The sequence below is a fragment of the Mobula hypostoma genome, chromosome 8 (assembly GCF_963921235.1).
Source record: "Mobula hypostoma chromosome 8, sMobHyp1.1, whole genome shotgun sequence".
NCBI classification, from domain to species: domain Eukaryota; kingdom Metazoa; phylum Chordata; class Chondrichthyes; order Myliobatiformes; family Myliobatidae; genus Mobula; species Mobula hypostoma.
Window position 1 is genome coordinate 21366096 of NC_086104.1, and position 26763 is coordinate 21392858.

Genomic DNA, 26763 nt, shown 5'->3' on the forward strand with positions numbered 1-26763 from the left:
ATCACAGAATTTGTTCTTATCTGTGGCAGCAGTACAGTGTAACACAAAATTACTACAGCACTGTGCAAAAGTCCTAGGTGTCTGGCTATATATGTGCCTAAGACTTTTACACATACTGTATATGTTGACTCCAGCTCCCACCTCTGCCACGGTGATAGTTTACATGCAGCTGAAACTTTATGCTTTGTTTTAAGTAGGTTGGAAACAGAAGAGCCAAAATGAACACCAGACTTTTATTTTGTGTAACCTTTGCTGGGCTGACTTTGCAAGCCAATTCTTTATTTAATATGCAAGTTATTTGACACTACCAGAGGAACGGTGATACTTATAGAAAGACAGATGGGGCAACTTAGTAAATAAGCAATAAGATCCTGATCAAAGTGTCATTAATCTCAGTTAAAATAAAGGCGCTGGATCCTGTGACTTTCAAAGGAAAAGAAGTCAAGGTAATGCATTAAATATGGCTTGGGGCTGTCTCAGGTCAAACTAGTTGAGATGATACTAAAACTGACCCCTCTGTCCTAGGCCCAAGGACTGGGCCAGCCAATCCAGGTTCCTCTCCTAATCCAATGACCTCTGCAAGAAAGTGCAAGTGGTAGTATTAGGTTGATTGTGGTCAGATCCATTACTGTTCCTGTCAACAACTTAATGAAACTCACAGCTCAGTCTGCACATCTAACATTCCAACACTGAATAGCGTTAAGACATGTGGGAAAGAAAGTGGATATAAAAGTGCCAGAATGAGTGACATGCATGAGGTAAAAGCCTGCCTTGTTGGGTGAAGGAGGAAGGAGAAGTATCTTAGACTGACGTGAAATAAGAGTTGTTTTCATCCAAGAAAATGTGCTACTCTTGAATTGTCCTTTAAATTAGCAGCCTGTATACTATAAAAGTAAATCCGGTACATCGTTCTAGCACTAAGTTTAAAGGACATTTATTATTAAAGTATGTATACATTGCGATTCGTCTCCTTACAAGCAGCCTCAAAACAGAAACCCAAAAGAACCCAGAAAAAAAACTGTCAAATACCCAATGTGCAGAGAGTACAAACAATAAAAGTAAGCAAATACAATTAAAGTGAGTCCTCAGACACGAAGCCTGGGGCAGGCCCTCAGCCTCAGACGCGAAGCCTGGGGCAGGCCCGCAGCCTCAGACGCGAAGCCTGGGGCAGGCCCGCAGCCTCAGACGCGAAGCCTGGGGCAGGCCCGCAGCCTCAGACGCGAAGCCTGGGGCAGGCCCGCAGCCTCAGACGCGAAGCCTGGGGCAGGCCCGCAGCCTCAGACGTGAAGCCTGGGGCAGGCCCGCAGCCTCCGCCTCAGCGCAGCACAGAGCCAAGTAAACATCACGGAGCGCGAGCAGAACCCGCCCAACCCTTGTCTCTGGTCCTGACACCCTGCCTTTTCAATCCATATGGCCTGGCGTTTAAATTGTCCAAACATTGGATTGTTCCTCGCACTAAGACCTGGGCTGTATTGCATTGATATGCTCTGGGCCTGGATCCCGCTGTCAAGTTTTGGCCCAAAACCCAACCTTTCCAGCTTAAACATGGTGGTCCAATGTTAAGATCCACACAACTGTTGGACAAAATTCTATGGTGTCTAACTTTCCAGAACTACAAAAATAAATCTGGTTCTATTAAAAATGTGGAGAAACTCAAAACAGCTTTTATAAATGTCCACTTTTCTTCTTTAGTCAATGGAGGTACAGTACAAAATATCACAGTTAGCAATAAATAATGCCGTAACAGAGAGGTTTCAGTTGAAGTTGCAATCAACTAATGTATATTTTCATTAGCTTATAAATGCATTGTGACTATGAAATTGAAATACAATTTAGATCCCACTTCAGTATTATACAGTATTTTATCTCATGGAACTTCTTACCTAAACAGTCCACTGTTGTACATATAAAAATATGACATCTTAAAGTTGTAAAATTCTAAATAAACATAGGGTCCAGTTAGGCATGGTTGAAATGTCAAATCAAGGAATTTGCTCCTTAGTTCCAGCCACAAGGAATGTGCTGCTATTGTGAAAGGCAAAACTTACAGGAAGTTGTGAGGAAATAACAAATAGTAATGATGTGCAAGGATACAGATTAGTTTTATTTGTCACATGTGCATCAAAACATCGGAACATACAGTGAAATGTTTGTGTCAAAGGTCAACACAGCCTGAAGATGTGCTGGGGGCAGCCCACAGATATACCCATACTTCAGCGCCAACACAGCATATCCTACTTGCTATTCTACTAAGTCAAGTCAAGCCGCTTTTATTGTCATTTCAACCATAACTGCTGGTACAGTAACACAGTAAAAACAAAACAACAATCCTCCAGGACCATGGTGCTACGTCTTTTGAATGTGGGAGGAAACCAGAGCACACAAAGGAAACAAACGCAGTCGTGGAGAGAAGGTGCTACACTACAATACCGCCCGTTCACTCTGGTAAGCCTGGTCTGAACAATACTTTCAAAAGAAAACTGAGTGCACTCTTGAGAGAAGAATTATCTGCAGAACTACAAGGGATGCAGCTGAATAAACTGCTCTAAGGGAGCCTGAATGACCTTGGACAGAATGACCATCTTCTATATTTGTTGTTGTTTAAAACTGTTTGTATCACTTGTAGTAAATTTCTAATAGGCACCCTGTTGCATTGTTTCCATGAATAAGAGGAAACTGTTTGGAAATACCGGTATGTTATTAAATCTGACAAGGAAAGTTACAAGATATAATAGTGTTCAATGCCAACAAGACACTTCAAATTTGAGCAACATACATCAAAGTTGCTGGTGAACGCAGCAGGCCAGGCAGCATCTATAGGAAGAGGCGCAGTCGACGTTTCAGGCCGAGACCCTTCGTCAGGACTAACTGAAGGAAGAGTGAGTAAGGGATTTGAAAGCTGGAGGGGGAGGGGGAGATGCAAAATGATAGGAGAAGACAGGAGGGGGAGGGATGGAGCCGAGAGCTGGACAGGTGATAGGCAGAAGGGGATACGAGAGGATCATGGGACAGGAGGTCCGGGAAGAAAGACGGGGGGGGGTGACCCAGAGGATGAGCAAGAGGTATATTCAGAGGGACAGAGGGAGAAAAAGGAGAGTGAGAGAAAGAATGTGTGCATTAAAAAGAGTAACAGATGGGGTACGAGGGGGAGGTGGGGCCTAGCGGAAGTTAGAGAAGTCAATGTTCATGCCATCAGGTTGGAGGCTACCCAGACGGAATATAAGGTGTTGTTCCTCCAACCTGAGTGTGGCTTCATCTTTACAGTAGAGGAGGCCGTGGATAGACATGTCAGAATGGGAATGGGATGTGGAATTAAAATGTGTGGCCACTGGGAGATCCTGCTTTCTCTGGCGGACAGAGCGTAGATGTTCAGCAAAGCGGTCTCCCAGTCTGCGTCGGGTCTCACCAATATATAAAAGGCCACATCGGGAGCACCGGACGCAGTATATCACCCCATGAAAAATGGCGACGGAGGCACGTTCCAAGAAAGGATACATGGCAGTGATAGCGAGTTTGAGTCAAAGTCTGGTCGAAAAGTTGAAGAGCCGAAGAAATCACAGATGGGGAGCAGTGAGAGATGGTTTCACTGAACTCCCGTCGAAGAGAGGATCTAAACTTCTTCGGTGTAGGCATCACCGGAAGAGGCTTCGCAGTAGTGAATTTAAACGCAAACAACAGGAATTCTGCAGATGCTGGAAATTCAAGCAACATACATCAAAGTTGCTGGTGAACGCAGCAGGCCAGGCAGCATCTATAGGAAGAGGCTCTCGGCCCGAAATGTCGGTTTTTATTTCCCTCCATAGATACTGGCTGGCCTGCTGATTTCGTCAAGCGTTTTCTGTGCTGCCATTTTAAGTATCAAAATTCACCCGTGACTGCACATGGTAGCCAGTGCCAGTGTGACATTAACATCACGCAATATAGAGATCTGAATGGAATAATTCCACCAAGGAAAATATTGGCAACAGAGTGCTAGTCATGAGCGGGTTAATAATGGGGAGAGATCGCTGTGGACAAAATCAAATTGGATAGGTTTCAACAGCAAGGTTGTACGTGTACACACCCCCCCCCCAAAAGTAACAACATCATTGTGTATGCCTGTGCATTAAACCTGGTTCTGATTCTGTCAAAATTAGTGACATTGGAGGAGACAGTGAATTTCATCACTGAGATTTAGCTTCACGACAGGTGGCTCCTGAGATGTGAAAAGAGGTATGTGTTTTCCAAGGTCCCTTTGTTGTTGGGAGACTGAGTTAGAGGAGGAGCTTTGTCAAGGACTCGTGCCTTCTCTGGATAATGGACTTCCCAATGGAGTGAAAAATCAACAAAAATAGACTGCCGATGCTACAAATCTGAAATAGCAACAGAAGACAGCAACTGACCTCTTAATTGGCACAGAGATTGATGAAGAGAAACAGAGTTTGACGAAGAATATACAATCTTTAATTCAGCTTCTCTTTCCCCAGATGGCTGCTTGACCTGCTGAGTACTTCAGCCTTTTCTGTTCCCATTGCCACTGGAGTTGGGTTTTCCTACAGAATGGAAAGGAAAATATTCAGCCTGAACACCTCCACTCCTGAGTTATAACCATTCCACACAGATCAGCAGAATGCAGATATTTGAATTCAGCCTCCAGGTCATTGCACGCTTCTTGGACAAAACGTGTGAGATAAGGCCATAAGTCAGTTGTGTGCAGTTCTGGTCACCTCACTATAGGAAGGATATCAGTAAGACTGAAGGAGTGCAGAGAAGATTTACTAGGATGTTGCCGGGTCTTCAGGAGTTGAGTTAAAGGGAAAGATTGAACAGGTTAGGACTTTATTCCTTGGAGTATAGAAGAATGAGGGGAGATTTGATAGAGGTTTACAAAATTATGAGGGGTATAGACAGAGTAAGTGTGAGTAGGCTCTTTCCACTTAGATTAGGAGAGATAAATACAAGAGGACATGGCTTTAGGGTGAAAGGGGAAAGGTTTAGGGGGAACTTCTTCACTCAGAGTGGTGGGAGTCTGGAACGAGCTGCCATCTGACATGTTAAGTGCGGGCTCACTCTTAAGTTTTAAGAATAACTTGGATAGGTACATGGACGGGAGAGGTCTGGAGGGTTATGGACTGGGTACAGGTCAATGGGACTAGCGGAATAAAGTTTCAGCACAGCCTAGAAAGGCCGAATGGCCTGTTTACTGTGTTGTAGTGTTCTATGGTTAAGTCCATAAGATACAGGAGCAGAATTAGGCCACTCAGCCCATCAGGTCTGCTCTGCAATTTCATCATGGCTGATACATTCCCTCTCAGCCCCAATCTTCTGCCTTCTCCCTTATCCCTTCATGCTTTCACTATTCAGGAATCTATCAAACTCTGCCTTAAGTATACTCAATGATTTGGCTTCCACTGCCACCTGTAGCAATGAAATTCACATATTCACCACTCTCTGGCTAATTCCTCCTAATCTCTGTTCTAAATGGATGTCCCTCTATTCTGAGGCTCTGTCTACTGGTCTTGGACTCCACCATAGGAAACATCCTCTCCACATCCACCCTATCAAGGCCTTTCAACATTTGATAGGTTTCAATGAGATACCCCCTCATTCTTCTGAATTTCAGTGAGCACAGGCCCAGAGTCATCAAACGCTCCTCATATGATAAGCCTTTCAATCCCAGAATCATTTTTGAACCTCCTTTGAATCCTCTCCAATTGAAGCACAGCCTTTCTTAGATAAGGGGACCAAAACTGCTCAGAATACTCCAAGTGATGCCAAGTGCCTTATAAAGCCTTAACATTACATCCTTGCATTTATATTCTAATCCTGTTGAAATGAATACTGACATTACATTCCCCTCATCACTGCAGACTCGACCTGCAAATTCATCTTTAAGGAATCCTGCATGAGTCCCTTTGCACCACAGATTTTTGAATTTTCTCTCCATTTCAAAAATACTCTATCCTTTTAATTCTTCTACCAAAGGGTGCAGAGGAGATTTGCAAGGACGTTGCCCGGATTGGGGAGCATGCCATATGAGAATAGGTTGAGTGAACTCGGCCTTTTCTCCTTGGAGTGACGGTGGATGAGAGGTGACCTGATAGAGGTGTATAAGATGTTGAGAGGCATTGATCGTGTGGATAGTCAGAGGCTTTTTCCCCAGGGCTGAAATGGCTATCATGAGAGGGCACAGTTTTAAGGTGCTTGGAAGCAGGTACGGAGATGTCAGGGGTAAGTTTTTTTTAATGCAGAGACTGGTGAGTGCGTGGAATGGGCTGCCAGCGACAGTGGTGGAGGCGGATATGATGGGGTCTTTTAAGAGACTGCTGGACAGGTACATGGAGCTCAGAAAAATAGAGGACTATGGGTAACCATATGGGTAATTTCTAAGGTAAGGACATGTTCAGCACAGCTTTGTGGGCCGAAGGGCCTGTATTGTGCTGTAGGTTTTCTATGTTTCCATGTTTCCAAGTACAAGACCACATACTTTCTGACACTGTATTCCATCTGCCACTTCTTCACCCATTCTCCTCATCTTCATAGACATGAAGGAAGGGGAGGTGGGGTGGCGTTGCTGGTTAAAGAAGAGATTAACGCAATAGAAAGGAAGGACATAAGCTGGGAAGATGTGGAATCGATATGGGTAGAGCTGCGTAACACTAAGGGGCAGAAGACGCTGGTGGGAGTTGTGTACAGGCCACCTAACAGTAGTAGTGAGGTCGGAGATGGTATTAAACAGGAAATTAGAAATGTGTGCAATAAAGGAACAGCAGTTATAATGGGTGACTTCAATCTACATGTAGATCGGGTGAACCAAATTGGTAAAGGTGCTGAGGAAGAGGATTTCTTGGAATGTATGCGGGATGGTTTTTTGAACCAACATGTCGAGGAACCAACTAGAGAGCAGGCTATTCTGGACTGGGTTTTGAGCAATGAGGAAGGGTTAATTAGCGATCTTGTCGTGAGAGGCCCCTTGGATAAGAGTGACCATAATATGGTGGAATTCTTCATTAAGATGGAGAGTGACATAATTAATTCAGAAACAAAGGTTCTGAACTTAAAGAGGGGTAACTTTGAAGGTATGAGACGTGAATTAGCTAAGATAGACTGGCAAATGACACTTAAAAGATTGACGGTGGATATGCAATGGCAAGCATTTAAAGGTTGCATGGATGAACTACAACAATTGTTCATCCCAGTTTGGCAAAAGAATAAATCAAGGAAGGTAGTGCACCCATGGCTGACAAGAGAAATTAGGGATAGTATCAATTCCAAAGAAGAAGCATACAAATTAGCCAAAGAAAGTGGCTCACCTGAGGACTGGGAGAAATTCAGAGTTCAGCAGAGGAGGACAAAGGGCTTAATTAGGAAGGGGAAAAAAGATTATGAGAGAAAACTGGCAGGGAACATAAAAATGGACTGTAAAAGCTTTTATAGATATGTAAAAAGGAGAAGACTGGTAAAGACAAATGTAGGTCCCCTGCAGACAGAAACAGGTGAATTGATTATGGGGAGCAAGGACATGGCAGACCAATTGAATAATTACTTTGGTTCTGTCTTCACTAAGGAGGACATAAATAATCTTCCAGAAATAGTAGGGGACAGAGGGTCCAGTGAGATGGAGGAACTGAGCGAAATACATGTTAGTAGGGAAGTGGTGTTAGGTAAATTGAAGGGTTTGAAGGCAGATAAATCCCCAGGGCCAGATGGTCTGCATCCTAGAGTGCTTAAGGAAGTAGCCCAAGAAATAGTGGATGCATTAGTGATAATTTTTCAAAACTCGTTAGATTCTGGACTAGTTCCTGAGGATTGGAGGGTGGCTAATGTAACTCCACTTTTTAAAAAAGGAGGGAGAGAGAAACCAGGGAATTATAGACCAGTTAGCCTAATGTTGGTGGTGGGGAAACTGCTGGAGTCAGTTATCAAAGATGTGATAACAGCACATTTGGAAAGCGGTGAAATGATCGGACAAAGTCAGCATGGATTTGTGAAAGGAAAATCATGTCTGATGAATCTCAGAATTTTTTGAGGATGTAACTAGTAGAGTGGATAGGGGAGAACCAGTGGATGTGGTATATTTGGATTTTCAAAAGGCTTTTGACAAGGTCCCACACAGGAGATTAGTGTGCAAACTTAAAGCACACAGTATTGGGGGTAAGGTATTGGTGTGGGTGGAGAATTGGTTAGCAGACAGGAAGCAAAGAGTGGGAATAAACGGGACCTTTTCAGAATGGCAGGCGGTGACTAGTGGGGTACCGCAAGGCTCAGTGCTGGGACCACAGATGTTTACAATATATATTAATGACTTGGATGAGGGAATTAAATGCAGCATCTCCAAGTTTGCGGATGACACGAAGCTGGGTGGCGGTGTTAGCAGTGAGGAGGATGCTAAGAGGATGCAGGGTGACTTGGATAGGTTGGGTGAGTGGGCAAATTCATGGCAGATGCAATTTAATGTGGATAAATGTGAAGTTATCCACTTTGGTGGCAAAAATAGGAAAACAGATTATTATCTGAATGGTGGCCGATTAGGAAAAGGGGAGGTGCAACGAGACCTGGGTGTCATTATACACCAGTCATTGAAAGTGGGCATGCAGGTACAGCAGGCGGTGAAAAAGGCGAATGGTATGCTGGCGTTTATAGTGAGAGGATTCGAGTCCAGGAGCAGGGAGGTACTACTGCAGTTGTACAAGGCCTTGGTGAGACCACATCTGGATTATTGTGTGCAGTTTTGGTCCCCTAATCTGAGGAAAGACATCCTTGCCATAGAGGGATTACAAAGCAGGTTCACCAGATTGATTCCTGGGATGGCAGGACTTTCATATGAAGAAAGACTGGATGAACTGGGCTTGTACTCGTTGGAATTTAGAAGATTGAGGGGGGATCTGATTGAAACGTATAAGATCCTAAAGGGATTGGACAGGCTAGATGCAGGAAGATTGTTCCCGATGTTGGGGAAGTCCAAAACGAGGGGCCACAGTTTGAGAATAGAGGGGAAGCCTTTTAGGACCGAGATTAGGAAAAACTTCTTCACACAGAGTGTGGTGAATCTGTGGAATTCTCTGCCACAGGAAACAGTTGAGGCCAGTTCATTGGCTATATTTAAGAGGGAGTTAGATATGGCCCTTGTGGCTACGGGGGTCAGGGGGTATGGAGGGAAGGCTGGGGCGGGGTTCTGAGTTGGATGATCAGCCATGATCATAATAAATGGCGGTGCAGGCTCGAAGGGCCGAATGGCCTACTCCTGCACCTATTTTCTATGTTTCTATGTTTCTATCTTTAAGTCCTTCTGTAGCTTCCCTGAGTCCTCAAGACTACCTGCCCCTCCACCTATCTTATTGTCTGCAAACCTGGCCACAAAGCCATCAATTTCTTCATCCAAATAATTAGCACATAACATAAAAAGCAGCGGTCTCAATGCAGATCCCTGTGGAATACCACTAGTCACTGGCAGTCAGCCAGAAAAGGTTCCTTTTATTCACACACTTTGCCTCCTGCCAATCAGCCAATGCTCCATCTGTGCTAGTATCTTTCCTGTAATACTCTGGTCTCTTAACTTGTTAAGCAACTTCATGTGTAGCACCTTGCCTTCTGAAAATCCAAGGACATAACATTCACCTAATCTCCTTTCTCTATCCTGCTTGCTATGTCTTCAAAGAATTCTAACAGATTGGTTAGGCAAGATTTTCTGTTAAGGAAACCATGCTGACTTTGACCCATTTTATCATGTGCCTCCAAGTACCCCGAGACCTATCCTTAATAATCAACTCCAACATCTTCCCAACCACTGAGGCCAGACTAACTGGCCTATAATTTCCTTTCTTCTGCCTCTCCCCCTTCTTGAAGAGTGGAGTGACATTTACAATTTTCCAGTCCTCTGGAACAAGTCCAGAATCAATTCAGTGTTGAAAGTTCATTACTAATTCCTCCACAATCTCTTCAGCCTGCTCTTTCAGAACCCTAGGATGTATACCATCAGTTGCAGGTAACTTATCTACCATCAGACCTTTCAGATTCCCAAGAACTTCCTTCCTCGTAATGGGAACTTCACACACTTCAACCCCCTGACACTTTTGAATTCCACCATACTGCTAGTGTCTTCCACAGTTAAGTCTGGCGCAAAATACTTATTCAGTTTGTATACCATTTCCTTGTCCCCATCACTACCTCTCCAGCATCGTTTTCCAGCGGTCCGAATATCTACTTTCACCTCTTACTTTTTATATATCTGAAGAAACTTCTGAAATCTTCTTTAATACTTTTGGCCAATGTACCCTCATATTCCAACTTATCTTTATGACTTTTCAGTTGCCTGTTGTGTGTTTTTTTTTATATAAAAAGTTTCCCAATCTTATAACTTTCCACTAATTTTTGCTCTATTATATGCCAGATATTCCAGTCATTTCTGCTCTCCCGTCATCCCCGCTAGTGTTATCTTCCAATTAATTTTGGCCCACTCCCCTCTCATGCCTACATTATTCCCTCTACTTCACTATAATACTGATACATCTGACTTTAGCTACTCCTTCTCAAATTGCAGGGTGAATTTTATCATATTATAATCACCTCCTCCTAAGGGTTCTTTTACCTTGAGCGCTCTAATGAAATCTGGGTCATTGCACAACAGCCAATCCAGAATAGCTGATCCCCTGGTGGACTGCCATGAGCTGCTCTAAAAATCCATCGCATAGGCATTCTACAAAATCCCCCTCTTGGGATCCAGCACCAACCTGATTTGCCCAATCTGCCCGTACATTGAAATCCTCCATGACTATTGTAACACTGCCCTTTTGACATGTACATTCTATCTCCAATTATAATTTGTAAACCACATCTTTGCTACTGTTTAGAGGTCTATATATAGAACACCCTTTCAGGTCTTTTTACCTTTGCAGTTTCTTCGCTTGACCCACAATGATTCTGCATCTTCCAATGCTACGTCCCTTCTTCCTTTTTCAATATTTTTATTGATTTCTTACATAAAAGAATACAGAAGGATATATAGTATGTATCGATTACAATACATTGGAATCACAAATATAGTCTCATTACCTCATTTCCATTGAATTTAAACATAATATTGTATAATAAAATTATCTCTTTTCAAAAAATCTAAACCCATTACTTGAAAAAACAGCTGTTTGGTTACAAAAAAAAAAGGAAAAATCCTTATCATATAATAAAACATTGTTAGCCAACATCTGTGCTTAATAGCAAATCAAAGATTTGGAAAATATTTCGAAAAAGGTCCCCGCAATGTTAAAAAATCTTGTCTAGGTTCAGAAATTGAACAGCAAATCTTCTCTAAATCTAAACATGACATAACATCATGTAACCAATGAGTACAAATAGGCAGAGTGGCATCCTTCCACTTATGTCACTTCTTTCTAATGATTTCATTTTTTACCAAAAGAGCCATCCCACCCCCTCTGCCTACCTGTCAGTCCTTTTGGTACAATGTGCATCATTGGGCATGAAGCTCCCAGCTATAATCTTCTTCCAGTCCACAACATCATACATGTCAATTAGTAACTATGCTACAGGTTCATCTACCTTATTTCATATACTGCAGGCATCCAAATTTAACTCCTTCAATTCTGCATTCATCACCCTTTTTGATTTTATCCCCCTTTTTGTCACAAGGTGGGCATTAATGGCAGACCCAAATGCAAGACACAGACACTGAAGTACTGGGGACTGGACACAGACTAGGGACAGGGACAGGAACACAAACAGTCCTGGGCAGGACAAGGCACTCCTTCTTGGAACACAGGGCCAAGACCCTTCCTTGGACACCAGGCCAGGATGCTTATTAGGATGCAGGACTGGGATGACTGCCAAGGTAACCCACCGAGGAAACTGTCAGGAATTCGGATGGAGAGGGGAAGGGAACAGCCCAGCCTCAGGGTAACAGCAAAGACAGCCTGACTTACCCAACAGAGGCAAGGACAGGAAGGGACAGATCCAACCACAGGGTAACAGCAAGGTCAGCCTGACTTACCCCATGGAGGCAAGGACAGGAAGGGAGATCAATCCAGGGTGGCTCCAAGACTTTGGACAGCTAGCACCTTAACTGGCTACAGAAACAGCTGAATCCATATCCAGCTCAGAGTGGTAGACAGCCACTCAGCTGTCCCCAGAAATGGCCAAATCCATACCACAATGACTGCCTCAACTAGAGACAACAAGGCTCCATGAAGCAGTGGTCCTCCAACCAGGCCTAGAGATCACAAATGGCTGCTCTAGCCTTCCACCAGCAAGTTACTCCAGGCAGATACTGACAAGCCAAACCAGCCCCCACACTCGATCCCAGGGCCACTTATATTCCCATCCCCAAGACGAGCATCAGGTTCCTATGATTAAGCCCAACTGAAACAAGGGACAGCTGGAAGACCCAGAGTCCGGAGTCCACGGACCGGACCGTGAACCAGAATGTGGATTTCACGGACCAGACCATGACTCTTCTACATTGCAACTCATCCTATTGACTGCAATGTTGTCCTATCATCAGCCTGTCTTTGCTAGGAGTCTCACTACACACTGCCTCTGTTTGTAAACTAACTGCCCCATCCTCAGCCCAATCACTCCAGCTCCCACATCCCTATCAAAGGAGTTTAAACACTTCCAAACAGCTCCTGCAAACCTGCCCACAAGGACATTTGTCCCCCTTGGGTTTTGATGCAACCTGTCACTTGTGTGCAGGTCATACCTTCCCCAGAAGAGATCCCAATGATGCAGGAATCTGAACCCTTACCACCTGCACCCAGTTCCTCTGCCGCACATTCGTCTGTCAAATCATCCTATTCCGACCCTCACAGGCAGCAATCCAGAGATTACTACCCTGGAGGTCCTGCTTTTCAGTTTTCTATGTAGCTCCCTGAAATCTCTCTTCAGGACCTCCTCATCTTTTCTACCTATGTCATTTGTGCAGATATGTACCAAGACTTCCGGCTGCTCACCCTCCCCCTTTAGAATGCCATGGACCTGATCCAAGACATCCCTGAACTTGGCACTTGTGAGGTGACTAACCATTCAGGGTTCTCTATCACACCCACAGGACCTCATCTCTGTTCCCCTGACTGTGGAATCTCCTATCACCCTGCAATCCTCTTCATCTCTCTTCTTTTCTGAGCCAGAGCACCAGGCTCGGCGCCAGAGTCCGTGGCTCCCCCTCAACAGTATCCAAAGCGGTATACTTATTATTGAGGGGTATAGCCACAGTCACCCAGTTACCTGTCTCCTGCAACTTAGGGGTGACTACCTCCCTGTAGCTCCTTTCACCTCCTCATTCTCCCGTATGAGCTGAAGGTCATCGAGCTGCGGCTCCAGTTCCTTAATACATTCTCTGAGGAGCCGCAGCTCGATGCACCTGGTGCAATTGTGGCGATCTGGGAGGCTGGATGTCTCTCAGAATTCCCACATCTCACACAGAGAACGAAACACTGCCCCTCGCTGTTCTCGCTGCACTAACCGTGCTCTAACAGACGAGGAATGAAGAAGAAAGAAGGAAAATGAGATAGCAGGCTCGTCAATCACAAATGTTTGAAGCAGTATGTGAGAGGCCTGCCAAAATCAGTTGAGGGATTCGCGCACGTATTCATATCAGGGCCCTGTATGCCTTGACCCAAAAGAGAAAATGCAACAGCAAAGGAAAGAAAAGAGGCAAAAAGAAGAATTAATGGGAGGGAGAGCAAGTGAGAGAAGTAGGAGTGGAAGATTTGAAACTATTGACATTTTGTGTCACTCTGAACAGCAAATTGAAGAAGTCTGCCCATTTTTGCTGAATTTATATAATTCCCTTTATGAACTCATACACGCCAATATCCAATGAACTAGTGAACTACCAACAAAAGCACAAAGAATAGAGTCGTGGAGCACTACAACAAAGAAACGACTGACCCAGCACCAATCCCTGCACCACTCCGCTAGTCACAGGCTTCCAGTCAGGCAACCAGCTTCTACCACTCTCCGGTTTCTCCCGTGAAGCCAATGTTGAATCCAATTTCATACCTCATCTTGAATGCCAAGCGACTGAACCTTCTTGACCAGCCTCCCATCTGGGACTTTGTCAAAGGCTGAGCTAATGTAGAGAGTAATGATCGATTTGCTTCATATAGGCAGACAATAATAGATATCAAGAAATTCTAGAGCACACAAAGCGGTTTGTTAGAAAGCTGTAGGAACAGGGAACAAGCTTGCCCGTTGCTCTCCTCACACCCACTCCTCCCCCACAGCCCAGACCCATATCCTGCAGTAAACATCAGCCATGCCCAGGGTCAAAACTGCTCTCTCACCTGCATCACACAGTTCTAAAGTTGGATTTAGGGCAACCAATAACTCATGGCTGAATTAGGGCCAAGCTATGGCTGGGTCTTAGAAGCGTTATGTTGAACTGGAGCAGGGCAGAGAGGTATGAAGGGCTGTAATGAAGGGCATTGACATACTGCTGGCGAAGGGGAGAAAGATCAGCACACTGTTGGATAGAGAGGGTAGGCAGATCAGGGGATCACCTGGGGCTCGGGTGATTGGTAGTGGGGGTGGGGGGTGAGGTTGCATTGTGCAGATTGGGGGTGTAGTGATGAGGGCCATCACAAAGGAATAAGGATAAATAATAGATTTACCTGATAGGGAACACCATCCAGCACTTCACTTAGTTCTCCTGATTCCTCTTCAAATATAACTCATGCTTGGAAGCAGTTGATTGAATTTATAAGAATACCACAAAGTAATCTACGAATCAGCTTCATTGCCTTTCATTCTGGGAAAATAAAAGTCAAATTCATTTGATTAATATTGTGAAGAAAACAGCTATGTCGATGAATTTCTAGGCAATTGGCCTTAACAATTGGCGATGTCTACTTCGCAGTTGAAATTCTACTTCTGATTAATTTACATTGCAATTAAAAGGACAGAAAATTGGAAGATATTTGGAAGTAAGTACTCAGATATTTAAAAAGTAATTTCAATTTAATAATGCAAAACAAATTAAAATAAGAATAAATATTCAAAGGGATCCATGTCTAACCACCTGCTGAGAAAACCGATGAAGGATCAATGATGTAATAACACAATATTTTTTTAATACTGCCAGTCCATCATGAAGTATTCTGAGATGCTGCTCATGGCACACATTAACACCAGTCTTCCAGGCAACCTCAACCCACAGCAATTCGCCTAGTGTCAAAACAGTTTCACGTCAGACACCATCTCCCAGGCTTTATAATCGCCTCTGAAGCATTTGGATAATAAAGATATTTACCTCAGGCTTCTATTGACTACAGGTCTGCCTTCAAGCTCCTAGACGTGGGACTCATCTCCCTTTGCAAATAGCTTCTTGATTTAATGACCAGCAGACCACAATCAGTAAGGATAAGCAACAATATGCCTGCCATGATTATCCATAAGACTGTAAGATATAGTAGAATTAGGCCATTTGGCCCATCAAGTCTGCTCTGTCATTTCATCATGGCTGATCCATTTTCCTCTCAGCCCTAATCTGCCTTCTCCCCATATCAATTCACAACCTGACTAATCAAGAATCTATCAACCTCTACCTTAAATATAGCCAATGACTGTATCCAAAGCCCCCCGCTTACTCCCTATACACTCATGACTGCCTGGCCAGATTCTGCTCTAAGTCTATCTGCAGGTTTGCAGACGACACTCCAATACTGGGCCAAATTTCAAATAATAATGAGTTGGGATATAGGAAGAAGATAGTAAAAGTTTGTCATGACAACAGCATTTCCCTCAATGCCAGCAAAAGAAAAAGAGCTAGTCATTGACTTTGGGTAGTGGTGCGATGTGCACACTCCTGTATATATCTATGGTGCTGAGATCAAGGGGGTCGAGACCTTTGCGTTCCGAGGAGTGATCATCACCAAAAGCCTGTCCTGGTTCAACGACATAGATGCCACGGCCGAGAAAGCTCACCAGCACCTCGACTTCCTCATGAGGAATTGGGCACATCCCCATGGACCTTCACCATGTTTTGTATATGCACCATAGAAAACATCCTCTTGTGGCTTGGCATGGCAACTGCTCTGCCTGATACCAGGGAAAAAAATTGGAGAGAGTTGTAGATTCAAGGGGCTGAGTAGACTGCTCCCACTCTCAGTCTGTACGTTTCTATGTTCATAAAATAAACAAACTCAGCTCATCACAAGAATCAGCTTCCCCTCCATGGACTCTCTCTGCCTCAGTACAGCAGCCAGCATAATCAAAGACCCATCCCACCCGAGACATTCTCTCTTCTCATCGAAAGCACATACCACCAGACTCCAAGGCAGATTCTATCCCACTGTTAGGAGACTATTGAACAGACATCTTTTATGGTAATTGGACTCCTGAACTCACAACCTACTTCCTCAGGGTCTTGCGCCTTAATTTCTGCCTGCACTGTATTTTCTGTAACTGTATTTAAAGTTCAAAGTACATTTACTGGAAGCCGCAGTACAAAGGAACCCAGTGGAATCCACTAGGGCAGCATGGGACCATAGTGATTAGCACAACCCTATCCAGTACAGGTTGCCCTGGTTCTATCCCCGTCACTGCCTGTTGGGAACTTGTATGTTCTCCCCATGACCACATGGGTTTCTTCCGGGAGCTCCGATTTCCTTCTACAGTCCAAAGACGTATCAGAGCCATCAAATGTTCTTCATATGACTAGCCATTCAATCATGGAATCATTTTCATGAACCTCCTTTGAACACTCTCCAGTGTCAGCACAATCTTTCTGAAAATAGGGGCCCAAAGCTGCTCACCAGCAGTACTGGTGAGGCCTCACCAATGCTTTATGAAGACTCAACAAAAATCCCCTTTGGAATACCCTCAACAGTGTTCAGATATGCAGTTGATATTTTATCTTATGCATTGCTCAGAATTTGCCCTGGTACAAACCAGGGTACCATCTTGGAAAACATTTCAAATCATTTTATGTCTATCACAAAGAGAGGGTCCAGCACCAATCCCCGTTGAACACCACTGACCACAGTTCTCCTGCTAGAAAAACACCCTTCCACCACTACACTGTGGCAAGCCATTCTGGATCCTAATTATCAAATTACCATGGATCCCAAGCACCTTTATCGTCAAGAGCAGCCTGTCATGATGGACCTTATCAAATGCCTTACTAAAGTCATTCAGATAACCTACACTGCCCTACCCTCATCAATCGTCTTCCTCAACTTCACTCAATGAATATAGACCTTGAAAAAGATATTCACATCCTGTAATTGGACTAAAAAGAAGAGGTAGAAATTACTCTGACATCACTTCAGAGGACAACAAACTGATAACCTGGCTCCTACGCAGAACTGGGAGACAATGGTATATTTTACCTTCCCTCTATTTTCAATGCAAATTCAAAACACTGTCTAGTGTGAACGCGGAGGAAAAAGAATGGTGTTTTACACTCAAAACCTTCATTATCACATTTTTAATTTCTCACTAAATGTGGTCCATCTAATCTCATAACTCATGCAACTCAAATAACCTCATTTTTCTTTAACTGCCCAAGGTATATACAACAGCAAAGTGTAATCTACATTCAAAAGTTAATCCGAATAAAATGGCTGCAATAAAGTAACAAGTCAGTTGAGTGAAACTGTTGCAGCAATGGCTCTCAGCCCAAAATGTCAACGGTTCTCTTTTCCACAGATGCTGCCTAGCCTACTGAGTTCTTCCAGCATTTTGTGTGTGTTGCTTGGATTTCCAGCATCTGCAGATTTTCTCTTGTTTCAGTCTTGATTGATTTTATTGTTTCTCATCCAAAAAAAAGTAGCTCCAAGGTTCTGTAACAGACCCTGGAGTTGGTAAATATTACCTGAAAATTGTGTTGAGGTAACAGAATGGCAGAACAGGTTTAAGGGGGCAAATTTATGCTTGTACTTTTCAAATTACTACTAATGTACAGGGCAATATGCTACACCTCTGCAAAGGGGATCAGATGTTAAATTCCCAATTAAAATATACTCAGCCAGTAGAAAGCAAATCTAAGAAGGACTTGTGAAGATTGTGTCTCCCAGTTCCATGCAAGTTGCAGGATTGCACGAAGTGCCTGTGATTGTGTCTCAATGTGTGCTTTTGGAGCAGAGAAGGCAAGTTACTGAGAGGCAGTACTACAGGTTCATTGGTTTGTACTGTCACATTGACTACGTGACCATGCTGTCACTGTGTCAGACCAGAGATATCAGAGGAGGCTGGCTGGAGTTTACAGTTACATTACTGTTCTATCAAGATCTGAGTGTTCTGTACTGTGGCAGAGGACCAATTTGTGATGAGCCTGACTAAGTGATACAACGTTCCTACTTCTATCTTATTAATCCCTTTCAAAATTTTGTATGTTTCTATAAGATCCCCTCTCATTCTTCTGAATTCCAGAGAGTATAGTGCCAGGCAACTCAATCTCTCCTCATAGGTTAACCCCTTCATCTCTGGAATCAGCCTGGTGAACCTCTTCTGCACTGCCTTCAAAGCCAGTATATCCTTCCTCAAGTATGGAGACCAGAACTGCACGCAGTACTCCAGGTATGAACTCACCAGTACCCTGTATAGCTGCAGCATGACCTCCCTGCTCTTGAATTCAATTCCTCCAGCAATGAAGGCGAACATTCCGTTTGCCTTCTTAATAACTTGTTGTACCTGCAAGCCAACTTTTTGCGATTCATGGATAAGCACTCCCAAGTCCCTCTGCACAACAGCATGCTGCAATCTTTCACCACTTAAATAATAATCTGCTCTTCTATTATTCTTTCCAAAGTGGATGATCTCGCACCTACCAACATTGTATTCCATCTGCCAGACCTTGGCCCACTCACTTAACCAGTCTATATCCCTCTGCAGACTCTCCACATCCTCTGTACAATTTGCTTTTCCACTCAGTTTAGCGTCATCAGCAAATTTTGCTACACTATGCTTAGTCCCCTCTTCCAAATCATCAATGTAAATGGTAAACAGCTGTGGGCCCAGCACCGACCCCTGTGGTACCCCACTCACCACTGACTGCCAACCGGAGAAACACCCATTTATACCATCTCTCTGCCTTCTATTGATTAACCAATCCACTATCCATGCCAATACACTTCCTCTGACTCCATACATCCATACCTTATTTATAAGTCTCTCGTGTGGCACCTTATCGAACACCTTCTGGAAATCCAAGTATATGACATCCACCTGTTCCCCTCTATCCACTGCACTCATTATGTCCTCAAAGAACTCCAGTAAGTTTGTCAAATAGGACCTGCCCTTTCTGAATCCATGCTGCGTCTGTCTAATGGAACCACTCCTTTCTAAATGTTTTGCTAGTTCTTCCTTAATGACAGCTTCAAGCATTTTCCCAACTACAGGTGTTAAGCTAACTGGCCTATAGTTGCCCATCTTTTGCCTACATCCTTTTTTAAAAAGTGGCGTGACATTTGCTGTCTTCCAATCTGCCGGGACCTGCCCAGAGTCTGGAGAGTTTTGGTAAATGATTACTAACGTGTCTACTATAACCTCCGCCAATTCCCTCAGCACCCTGGGATGTATCCTATCAGGACCAGGGGACTTATCTACCTTCAGGCCCTCTAGTTTGCTCATCACTATCCCTTTAGTGACAGTGATTTTATTGAGATCCTCACCTACCATTTTGTCCATAACATATTGGCATATTAGACTGTCCTCCACTGTGAAGACCAGCACAAAATAGTCGTTCAATGCCTGAGCCATTTCCTTAACACCCAATATCAATACAGTATCCCCTTATCATCTTCCAAGGGACCTACGTTGACTTTAGCCACCCTCTTCCGCTTTATATGTTTATAAAAACTTTTGCTATCTGTTAATTTATTTTGTGCTAATTTACTTTCATACCCTTTCCTTACTTCTTGTTTAGTTGTTCTTTGTTGCTTCTTAAAGTTTTCCCAATCCTCCAGTCTCTCACTGCTCTTTGCGACTTTGTACACATGAGCTTTTAATTTGATACCATCTTTTATTTCCTTAGTTATCCAAGGCTGACTCTCCCCACACTTACTGTCCTTACTTTTGACTGGAATATACTTTTGTTGAGCACTGTGAAAAATCTCTTTGAAAGAATTCCACTGTTCCTCAACTGTCCTACTAAATAGCCTGTGCTCCCAATCCATATTAGCCAACTCCTCCCTCATCCTGTTGTAGTCTCCCTTGTTCAAGCATAATACACTAGTTTTAGATCTAACTACTTCATCCTCTATCTGTATGCGAAATTCAATCATACTATAATCACTCTTTCCAAGAGGATCCCTAACTACAAGATCATTAATCTTACCTGTCTCATTGCACAGGACTAGATCTAAAATAGCATTTTCCCTTGTAGGTTCACTGACATGCTGCTCAAGAAAACCATCACGGATGCATTCTATGAAGTCTTCCTCAATCCAACCTGATTCACCCAATCTATGTGAAAATTAAAATCCCCCATGACAACTGCCGTTCCGTTCTTAAAAGCCACAGTTATTTCTTGGTTAATTGCCTCTGCCACTGCAATATTTTTATTAGGTGGCCTATAGACAACACCCACCAGTGATTTTTTCCCTTTACTATTCTTAATCTCTACCCAGATGGACTCAACATTCGGCTCCGTAGATCTTATATCGTCTCTCACAATCGCCCTGATCTCATCCTTAATTAAGAGCACCAGCCCACCTCCTTTGCCTTCCTGCCTATCTTTCCGTATTGCCTGGCACCCTTGGATATTTAATTCCTAGTCATCTCCACCTTGCAACCAGGTTTCTGTAATGGTCTTGGTACAGATCTGTGCCACAAGTTCCGTATCCTTGTTTCTAATACTACGGGCATTTAGATAAAGTGCCCTTATACTCATTGTCCTTTTAAAATCTACGCGATTTTTGCTTTTTACTTTTATGCGCTCTACTCTTACTTTTTTCTTCACTAACTCTAGCTCTGACATGTTGAACCTGCACAAACTTCTAAGAGAGATGCTGCCGCACCTTCTTTGTAATGGCACTTATGCGCTGGACGCAGGCCGATCCTCTGAAATGATAAGGCTGAGGAAATTAAAGTTGCTGACCCTCTCCACTTCCGATCTCCTGATGAGGACTGGTTCATGGACCTCCAGTTTCCTCTTCCTGGAGTCAATAATCAGCTCTTTCATCTTGCTGACATTAAGTGAAAGTTTGTCGTTGTGGCACCAGTCAGCCGGACTTTCAATCTTCACCCTATGTCCTGATTCGGACCACCTTTGATTCAGCCAACAGAGGTATCGTCAGCAAACTTGAACATGGCATTGGAGCTTTGCTTAGCCTCAGGCATAAGTGTAAAGTGAGCAGAGCAGGGGCCTAGGCACACGGCCTTGTGGTGAACCTGTGCTGATGGAGATTGTGGAGGAGATGTTGTTACCAATCTGAACCGACTGGGGTCTGCTAGTGAGGAAATTGAGGATCCAGTGCACAAGGAGGTATTGAGGCCTAGGAGATGATTGATTCGTTTTGAGGGGATGATAGTATAGAATGCAGAGCTGTAGTCAATGAAGAGCATCCTGATGTTTGCATCGTCACTGTCCAGACGTTCCAGAGTTGAGTGAAGAGCCAATGAAATGGTATCTGCTGTTGACCTTTTGTGACTTCTGTGTGTGTGTGTGTGTGTGTGTGTGTGTGTTCACATGTATGCAGCCCTGCCTCATCTCTGTAGTAACTCTTCCAGCATGAATGTTTCCAGCAGAACAAAGGATATGAAGGAGACTCAAGAGAACGCAGATGCTGGAAACGGGAACAACTAACTGCTGCAGAAATTCAGCGGGCCAAGCAACTTCTGTGAAGAGAAATGGATTTGTCAAAGTTTGGGTTCAAACCCCGCATCGGGACAGGCAGTAGAAGGACGTGTGTCAGTCTGATATCAGAAGCTGAGAACCCTGCTGCTTTGGCATTGTCAGAATGGTCCCTGGGGAAATAGAGCTTTCAGAAGATGTATTGTACAGAATGCAGAACTTAGTGAGCAGTTGGAAGAGAAGCAGACGCTTGCTAACAGTCAGCTGCCACAAGCCTTCCTCCCTGCCTGTCTCTGACACTTTACACAGCCTGACTCTGCAGATCCTGGCAGAGGATGAGTAATGCTTGGCTCCGTGGCAGGGGCCCCCAACCTGAGGTCTACAGACTCCTTGCTTAATTATATTGGTCCATGGCATAAAAAAGGTTGGGAACCCCTGCTCTATGGCCTCCACTCCTTTCATCATCACTGTAGCTATGGGCTTTCTTTGCCTTGTAAAGGAATGCAAACGTCAGAATCACAATTTCTCGCTTGTCAAATTGTGATTTGTCACTAGGTCTCAGAACGCAGACTGTGTGGGTGTGTTGACCCGTGCACAATGACCAATGGCATTTTATGCAACACGTTTATGGCCAGAATGTTGCTAATGGTGTGGACCTGGAGACATTTCCAAGTGACAGTAATGCTTTAAACGACTGTGTGGTAAGCACATATTTAAAGCTTCAAGTCATCAGCTAATGCTTGCACACTCATTCAATACAGTTTGAAAGGAAGCTCATTGTAGTTATTACGAAGAATTCGGGCACTTATTTATTTGTTTAGAGACACAACGTGGTAACAAGCCCTTCCCGCTCAGTGAGCCCACATTCCCTGACTACGCCCAAGCGACCAGTTTACTAACCTGAATGTTCTGGAATGTGGGATGAACCCGGAGCACCCAGAGGAAACCTGCATGGCCACGGGGAGAATGTACAAACACCCCAGAGACAGTGGTGGGAATTGAACCCAGATCTCTCCCACTGTAATAGCGGTACGCTAACCGCCAGGCTGCGGTGCCACCCCTGCAGCAGGAAAGGAGCCAGCGATAGTTCGCCCAGCAGCACTGCCAAAAAAACGGACCACAAACTCAGCAAAGCAAGTGCTGGCATTTTAACCAGCCCACACTGCTGCTGGCCCAGCTGAACCTCTTCTCCTGACACCCTACCTGCCAGTTATGAAACCTTTCTCCAGCACTGAGTCGGTATGAATGAGGTATTGTCATGGGCCCTGTGGGCTGGTGCACCACCACTTGTCCTGCCGAAGGGTTTCAGCCCGAAACATTGGTGTACTCTTTTCCTAGATGCTGCCTGGCCTGCTGAGTTCCTCCAGCATTTCGTGTATGTTGCTCGGATTTCCAGCATCTGCAGAATTTCTCTTGTTTGCTCCTGTATTTGTTATCTAGAGTCATTAAGCCCTTGTGGTTTCTGGTTCAATCTTGTCAAGTTTATTTTGACTGGCACGGGTTTTCTGCGTACAGTACTGTGAATATTTAAAGTGAACTCCCCTCCCGGTGGGTGCTTTTCACAGGGCCCTTGTGTGTCGAGAATGATTCATCTCCGTCGAGCCCCCGATGTTCTGTTGGAATTCGTGCTTTGTTTCTGTCTCTACATGGGAGTCTGTCGTTCCTCCTCACCTGGGTTCAGTCACTTGGCAGCATGCGCCGTGACAGGTATACTACATCCTTTTTGATGCTTTCTGCCCTGGACCACCTCCTTCCACTGTACTACCTCTTGGAGCTCTTGACCCCTGCAATTTAGTCTACTGTAGAAGCACATTATTAAATTAGTCAGTGAGGATGCGCGTACCACCCTCAGTATGGCATTCATCACCAATCCTCAGATATCTTAAAAGAATGGTGATTGGCCTTTCTCCCCATTAACGGCAGTTCATTTGTTGATGGCACTACCAAAATGCTATTAAGTTTTGTGTTTTAACCTAATAACATGGAAGGAGTATACATAAACATTGGACGATGTGTGACTTAGAGGAGAACCTTATTTCCCACTCATCTACGCTCATTATTTTCCTAGTGACAGGCATCAATGTCTGGTGTTGAAGGATCTTCAGCGACATTCAAGGCCATGCAGAACTGACTTCTATGCTGCAAAGATGGTCTTCATGATACTTGGACAACAACAAATGGTTTTCCTGAAATGATGAGTATATATGTATTTCCTGCGGGTACTCCAGTTTCCACCCACAGTCCAAAGATGTACCAGTTGGTAGGTTAATGGCCATGATGAGGCCTGGTTTAAATCGGGGGATTTCTGGGCAGCGCGGCCCAGAGGGCCAGAAGGGCCTATTCCACGCTGTATCTCAATAAATATTTTTAAAATGCACATACAACGGCCAGCCTTCTTGTCAAGTTTATATTGGATGACCGGAAGCCAGTTTATTTCAATCAACTTGATTGATTAAAACAAAAGTTACTTCATGGGCAGAAAAACACAGGTTTAATTTCAGCATTGGTGAGGATGGTCAATATTTTTGCACCTGAAATTTTTGTTGTCACTTGTTGTGTGTGTAATTATGTCTTTGTTATATATTTTCCTTCTGATTGGCTGATTCACAGCACAGGAATTAATTTTCCTTTTCAACTCAAGGGACTTGCGAGCTAAAGCAGTTTTCAACAAGAAAGTATTACGAATAAACTCTTCTCAGGCTTCCAGCAGGTACAGGTATCGATTTTAACTGTTTTTCAAAGACAGACTCTGCCATCTTCATTAGGGAAGATGCCTGAGCATGTCTAGTCCGATGGTATATGTAAAAATATACCCCCACCATCCGTTGCTCCTGATTGGTTAGTCCTCATCCAATCAGGTTTCTGCTGTCCCACCTTGCTTACAATCGAATTCTAGTTCTTACTTAGAGCGACTCCAGCATTTGGCGTAGTTTGGCATATTATTTCCCCCACCTTTATTCACTGCAGAATACTTAAGACAAAACACAATGGTTAATATTCAAAAATCTCAATTGTGTCTCTATCCTCCATAAACGCACGGTAGCACAACGCTCTGCAGTACCTGCGACCCGGGTTCATCTCCCAGCGTTGCCTGTAAGGAGTTTGCACACTCGCTCATGACCAAGTGTGTTTCCTCCGGGTGCTCCGGTTTCCTCCCACAGTCCAAAATGTACAGGTTGCTAGGTTAATTGGACAATGTAAATGGTCCTGCGATTCGGTTAGGATTAAATTGGGAGATTGCTGGACAGTGCAGCTTGAAAAGGCTGTTTCTTAATAAAAATAACTAAATAAACTAATTCATGTTGAGCAAAGTCAGAGAAAACAGTTAAATTCTATATTAGTTTCAGACCAACGGTGTGCTTTTGTAGTCAGAATTAATATTCCAGCAGAAATAACAATCAATGAATCATTAAAACGTCTCTTGGCTGTAACATATTCCATGGGAGGCAGTAGGCAAGGTGACCTTGCTTCTTTCTGTGCAGAAGGCTGTGCTATTAATTAGCCTGTGCAAAAGCGTTTGTTAAAATCATCTGATCTGGTTTGAAGCCAGTGGTCACGAATCACCCCGATAGAGTTCCACATTCTGAAAACTGAATATACATCACTGCACTTAGCGAGTGTAGCAGGGTTTATAACATTGTGATTGCCTATAACAGCAGTGATATTGATCCAACAGTGATCTAATACTTCGTGTATTGTTGTACTCAAACATTAAAAATGATTCAATAAGATTGAGAGAGAAAGTTCATTAGCAGTAGAGATTGTGGAGGCATATAAAAATCATTGGACTCTGGCAACGGTTCCTTCAGGGAAAAGCTTGCCTGATGAATTTGTTGAAATTATTTGAGGAGATTTCACATAGGATAGATAAAGGGGATGCTGTGATTGTTGTATATTTGGACTTCCAGAAGGCTTTTAATAAGGTGCCACACATGTTGGGACTGCTTCTTTTTATGCTGTATTTCAGTGATTTTGATGATGGAATAGATGGCTTTGTTACCAAGTTTTCAGATGATACAACGATTGGTGGAGGGGCAGGTAGTGTTGAGGAAACATATAGGCTGCAGAAAGACTTAGACAGATTAGGAGAGTGGGCAAGAAAATGGCAAATGAAATACAATGTTGGAAAATGCATGGTCATGTTCTTTGATAGTAGAAATAAATGTGTCGACTATTTTCTAAATGGGGGAAAATCCAAAAATATGAAATGCAAAGGGACTTGGGATTCATTGCGCAGAATACCTTAAAGGTTAACTTGCAGGTAGAATTGGTGATGAGGAAAGCAAATTCAACGTTAGCATTCCTTTCAAGAGGTCTAGAATACAAGAGCTGGGATGTGATGCTGAGGCTTTATAAGGCACTGGAGAGACCTCACCTTGAGTATTGTGAACAGTTTTGGGCTCCTCATCTAAGGGAAGATGTGCTGGCATCGGAGAGGGTCCAGAGGAGTTTCACAAGTTCGAATGTTGAAGGGCCGAGACAGTAGATGTGGAAAAGGGAGTCTAGGACAAGAGGGCACGTCCTCAGGATAGAGGGGTTAAAACAGAGATGAGGAGGAATTTTTTAGCCAGAGGGTGGTGAATTTGAGGAATTTGTCACCACAGGCAGCTGTGGAGGCCAGGTCAATGGGTGTATTTAAGGCAGAGATTGATAGGTTCTTGATTGGACATGGCATCAAGGTTACAGGGAGAAGGCTAGGGAGTGGGGCTGACCCGCACTCATCCCAACTTCCTGCCGCCTTAACAGAGGTAGAATTCCTCTTATCTTTGACCACCCCATGAACCTCTGCATCCAAAACATCATTCTCCACAACTTCTACCATCTCCAAAGCGATTCTACACCAAAAATATCTTTATCTCCCCCCCCGCCCCGCCTCCCACTCTCCACTTTCTGCAGGAAACTCTCCCTCCCCAATTCCCTTGTCCATTCGTCCCTCCCAGCACTTATCCCTGAAAGCAGCCAAAGTGCTATAGCTGCCCATTCACCTCCTCTCTCACCTCCATTCAGGGCCCCAAATAGTCTTTCCAGGTGAGACAACA

At 43.9% G+C, this 26763-nt stretch overlaps 1 long non-coding RNA gene across 1 annotated transcript in view; it reads right to left on the reverse strand.

The window, feature by feature from the left end:
• LOC134350070 (uncharacterized) overlaps positions 1 to 26763 on the reverse strand; it is a 44006-nt gene that overhangs the window by 2850 nt on the left and 14393 nt on the right. Inside the window, exons 3-5 of the long non-coding RNA XR_010018801.1 lie at positions 14601 to 14737; positions 10867 to 10953; positions 4383 to 4532 (exon numbers count right to left, since the gene is read on the reverse strand). This is a non-coding gene — a long non-coding RNA (uncharacterized LOC134350070). The remainder of the gene's footprint in view (positions 1 to 4382; positions 4533 to 10866; positions 10954 to 14600; positions 14738 to 26763) is intronic.